We start from the raw sequence: 5,551 nt of genomic DNA, 5'->3' as shown, positions 1-5,551 counted from the left end.
AACACCGCACACTATGGATGAACTTGGAGGACATTTGCTGAGTGAAATAAGTCAATCACAGAAGGACAAATATAGTATTAGTTCATTGTGGAGGGTCAAGGAAAGGTTTATATATGGAGGGAAACTTTCTTTGTTGGTTGGCAGAGGTGCGAGGGGAGGGGAGGGAACACTGCAAAAAAAAAATGCATTGAGCCATGTCACTTTAGTTTTGTGGATTTCCCTGTACATAAATTATATTTCAATAAAATGCATTAAAAAAAAAAAAAAAAAACCCACAGTGCTTCGGAAACTTTAACATGCCTATGTAGCATCCAAGGAGCTTGTTATAATGCATGTTCCTATTTAGGAAGTCTGAAGTAGGGTTGAGAGTCTACATTTCTTACAAGCTCCCAGGTGATGTCGATGCTTCTGGTCCACAGCCATACTCTGAGTAGCAAGGATGAAAGCCAGAAGTCAAAATGTTATAATTCAGTAGCTTGGTACGACCATATGTTATTTTGTTTGCATACTTTTCTATTGAATTGAACCAGTGTTTTAATGCTTCAGCAATGAATAAACAGTGATAATCTGTTGTCTGTACACTAAGTAATTACCAGGCGTGAATGATGAATGAATTAGTTGCTAATTATACTTTCCTAAGATGCTGCTTATTCAAGTCCATCCTCTAAATTAAATTAATTTCCTTTGCCTTCTCAACTTTAACTATTTTAAAGCATTGTGAAAATTTTGTTTGCATTTGAGCTGGCATGGAACATGTTTGCTTAATTAAAGTGATTCTTTTTGTATATAAACAATTTTTTTTAAACTTCATTCACTGCTTTGCTAAAGGTCTTTGATATATATTTTAAAAAAGTTTATGGGGGAAAAGGAAAAGCTAATTTATAAATTACCAGTTGAAGGACAGAAAATTTAGGTATTTTCCATTATTTAATGTTTCATAGAAAAGAAACAAGCATACTTACATAGTTGTTTCTAAAGATCTTTTTTTGGCATTTGAGGAGCAAAAAATACACCAGCTTGTTGTATCCCCCTCTTTCCTCAAATTCTTTTAGAGATGATACAGGTTATACGTAAGTAAAAATTAATTTTTCTCAACAATTTCTAAACATGACAGATTGAAGGTTTTAGGTTGCATTCAAATTTAAAGAAAGCATCTATTTTTTTTTATTATGCCCAACTTTTTTTTTTAACAATAACCTCAACTGCATTTTAACTGAAGTACATACTCAACTCAGATAATCTCCTTATAGCATATAGCATCTGCCTTCAGTTCAATTTAACTACCCACTACGTACCAAGGCCTATATGAGGTTTTGGAAGCCACAAAGAAATGATTCTTGTCCTGGAACGTAGAATGTAACAAGAAATATACACAGAACATTTCAGTGAAAGGTGGTCAGTGCAGGATACTGCGAGAGAAGGAAGCGTTCTTAGCTGGAAAGGCCCCCTGAGCTGAGGCCCATAAAATGAGTAGGAGCTCCCCAGTGGAAGAAAATAGAGGTTATCACTAGAACCTGAAGTGGAAGACATCTAGTGTGGGAGCTGTGCCCTGAAAGGTCGTTCTCTAGTGTCAGGCTGTAGCACTGGGCAGATCCTACAGGCTCAGCAGAGAAGGGGGAGCTCTGGTTGTGCAGTGGTTAAGCTCTCAGCTGCTAACTAAAAGGAGGTTCAGACCTACGTAGAGGGGCAACAGGAGAAAGAACTGGCAATCTGTTTCTGTAAAGATGACAGGCTGCAAGACCCTGTGGGGAAGTTCTCTTTGTCACATGGGGTCCCTCTTACTCCACCACAAGTAGCAACAAGCAGAGAAAGGTAATAGTTACATTGTAACAATCCCACTTTGGTGCCCATGTAAGTAGGGAGGAGGGTGAGCAAAGTAGGAAAGAGATGGCTCAGTTAGGAGAACATGACATGATCAAGGGAAAAGAAATGGGCCTGGACTAGAGAAGGGAGAAAAAGGATGGACAAACAGACGTGGTTGCCTGAAATATTTAAACATTTGATTAACAGAACTTGGTTCTTCGTGACTGACTGAATTGAGGCTTGAAAAAAAGTGTGTAGGATGACTCCCGGTGTCTGGCTGGAATGACTGAACGTAGGTAGGTACCTTTGGCTAAGATAAGAAAACTTGAAAGAGTAAAGGGCAACAGTAATTAGCAAAAGGAGTGATCTTGGCTTTGTATCTCATTTGAATTCTCTGAAGTCATGTTTCGCTTGCATGTCTTAAAGCCTCAGAACCTTGCACGTCCTAGGCCTCAGAGCATTTTTCCTTGGAGTGCTGTATATTCACACGTTGACCACAGCATTTACAATTATTAGTCTCTTTGAAGGTATTCTTTTCATGAATATTTTAATGCTGGACTCAGTAGGCCATTTTCCTTTCTGAAATATTTCTAGTTTAAGGCAAACTCGAATAATTTTCCTATGCTATGTGATCAACTCTTTCATTAATGTAAATGGTTATTTTCCAAGTGAGTCAGAGCCCTTTTACTGAGCTCTGCCTTGCATTTGCATTCTGTAGGAGAATAATATGTGGATTTCCCACAGTCCTTGTCAGTCATCATGCTAAGCCTCTGCATATTAAATATTTCCTCAGTTCTTTTCACTCTGTTCATAATTATGGGGAAATTACAATTTGATTGACTAGAACAGTCAGTCGCCTGTCACATAGAGAGGTTCTAAAAGAAGGAATTGTTCTGTATTTTATTTTATTAGGAATTATTTTTCACATATCCATATATAAGTTCTTTTGGTTTCAGTGTTTTAAAATGCAACAAACTCTAAGATAATCCCAAAATTTACTATAGCAGTTTTTTTTCTCTTCCTGTTGACATTTAAGTCAGAGCTAATCAATAAAGTTGATTGATAGTCCCCATCCACCTACCCTGAAAGAGTTGACATGTAAATAGTAAGCAGAAGAAAATATTAGTAAACCATTTAATCAACCTTCAGAATATTGAAAGGTGACCATATGTTGCCTGGGTTGATGAACTCATTTGGGTAAAATGGTCCCTATGGGACCAATTAACACCACATCAAGCCAATACAGTTTTCCTGCCACGTTGGCTACAGCCCCGCTGTTTTTCATCATATAGATGCCAGGGCTCACATGGGGACCCAGGGAGGGGATAAAGAATGACTTCATGCATTTTTGCAAAAATACCTCCTTGTCCACATGAAGATACAGCATTATGTGTTATATTTAAAATGGAGAGTTTGCTGTTTAATTAACTAAAAAATTTAAGAGAATATACATCCACAGTTTGTAAGAATTCAAAAGAAGAGAAGACTATTCAGTGACCAGGACATCTCCCTTTAACCCTGTCTTGCAGCAGCCCAGTTCCTCAAGCACAGTCATGTCTGTCTTTCCAGGGTTATGATATACATATACAGGTAGATTCTTTGTAAAGTGTTGGTGGCAGCAACTCTACAAAGTGTCTACCCTTCTTTTCCTTTTTTTCTTACCAGTATTGATAGAGAATCTACATTCTTTTAAAAAAATTTTGTCAGTGTTAGTTTATTTATAAAAGCTTGAATTGGTATCATTTATATATTATAAATCTAAACCTTGAACGCACATTAATGTGTTGCTGCCATCCAGTGCGTTAAAATTATATATATAGCCCCTAGCAACCCTCCCCCCATCCCTAACAAAATATCAAATCCCTTGCCATCAAATCGATTCCAACTCGTGGACAACTCACGTGTTGCAGAGTAGGACCGAGCTCCACGGGGTTTTCTTAGCTATAATCTTTGTGGAAGCAGATCACTGAGTCTTTCTTTCACTGGTGCTGCTGTGTAAGTTTTCAGACCTCCTAACTTTCAGTTAGTAATTGAGCACAAACTGCTTGCGCTGCCCAGGAACCAGATGTCTATAACTAGAAGCTTCAAATAGCCAAAGCAGCATTGAAAAGAAGATGGAGAACTCACACGTCTCGATTTCAAAACTTACTACAAAGCGACAGTAATCAAAACAGTGTGATACTGGCATAGGGATAGCCATATAGACCAATGGAATAGAATTGAGAGTCCAGAAATAAAACCATGTATCTTTGACCAGTTGATTTTGACACGGGTGCCAAGACTATTCATGGGCAAAGAAGTCTCTTCATAGTCTCTTCAACAAATGGTGCTTTTTATTTACTGTTCAAAAATGTCTTAGCAGTCATGTTTTTAATTTTCAAGCTATTTACTTTTCTCTAGTTTGCTTATTTTTCTAAACATCCTCGTTTGTTTCTTTCATGGATATAACACCATCTTGAATATCACTGGGTTTACAAAAAACTTTCTAAAAGCTCTCTACTGTTCCCTGAACTGTGTCTCATCTGATGTTATTTTGCCGTTCATTTTAGTTTTGTAGGCTACCTGTGGGGCAATAAAAAGGCTGATTTGGAGCTCTGTGTAAGTAGGGCAGGTCTGTCAACTGCTGTACTGTTTAGGTTGAGCTGACAGGGAGCCAGCTGTTAGATTGGGGGACCCCTAGATGCCAGTATGTGAAGGTCTTTGTTCTGGGGCACCAGTGCTTACAGTGGTTGTTGTAAGTCTCATTTGTTCAGTTTCTCCCAAGAACCTCACTCTGACCTTTTGTCTGGGGAGAGTTGTCATTGACCTGTGGCTGCTAGGTACTCTGGGTCCACAGTAGGACTTGGAAGGAAGGTACTGACTAATCTGTGTAGAACCTTAAATCGACCCACTTGTTTCCAGTTCTGTGACTCACTCCCACCCTGGATGAACCAGGTGTTTCCAGTCTGGAGCCTGCGTATTGGTGTTCAGTGAGGCACGTGGGGCCCTCCACACTGCAGGCTGTGCTGTGCTGTGCTGTGCTGTGCTGGGTGCTCTCTCCACACCTGTATTTAACCGACCTTGTCCTGGAAATCTCTCGTTCATCATTGCCCCTTCCCATACTTCATATCATTGTAGGTTCATACCTTTGTATCCCTTATAAAATCTTTATGAGGTTTCCAAAAGAGGATAACCGTCTGTGGCCTGTTCATCCTCTTGATCCAGAATGTTTTGTTTCTTTAACCTGTGTTCTCCACTTGCACCTTTTTTCTTTCTCTTCAGTCTATCTTTGCTTTCTTTCTTTCTTTATATTAATAATTCATTTTGGCCGGGGCAGTTGTTGTGCCCATAGAGAGTGATTTCGCCAGGGGTTCAGAGCTTATTAAGTGGCGGAAGAAGTCAGCTCCATTAAATATTAAATCTTTTGAATTGGCTTTTACTATGGCCCATGATCTTTCCCTATGTCCATTTATTCTGTTTGTAGGTCTCTGAATTGTTTCTGTATTTGTTCTGAGGAAAGATTTATTTCACCTCTTAATTTATACTCATTAGCTGTAATTCTGTAGAGATACCACCTTGGAAACCCAAGGAGGGGTCCCTGTGAGTCAGAAATGACTCAACGGCAGTGAGTTTGGTTTTGGTTTTTTTGGTTAGCTGTACTTTATCCTGAAGCCTTGTTAACCACACATTGTTGTTGTTGTTTTTATTTGCCATCGAGTCGGCCCTGACTCATAGCGACCCCTCCTTGGGTTTCTGAGGCAGTATCACT

The 5,551-nt window shown here is 39.1% G+C and overlaps 1 protein-coding gene across 1 annotated transcript in view; it reads left to right on the top strand.

The window, feature by feature from the left end:
• Positions 1-5,551, top strand: part of PRKAR2B (protein kinase cAMP-dependent type II regulatory subunit beta) — a 129,445-nt gene that overhangs the window by 95,936 nt on the left and 27,958 nt on the right. The window lies entirely within an intron of this gene.

This window comes from Orycteropus afer, unplaced genomic scaffold (assembly GCF_000298275.1).
Source record: "Orycteropus afer afer isolate SDZICR_OR568_19922 unplaced genomic scaffold, OryAfe1.0 scaffold00007, whole genome shotgun sequence".
NCBI lineage: Eukaryota > Metazoa > Chordata > Mammalia > Tubulidentata > Orycteropodidae > Orycteropus > Orycteropus afer.
Note: the sequence above shows the minus strand (reverse complement) of the source record. Positions and strands in the feature narration are given on the sequence as shown.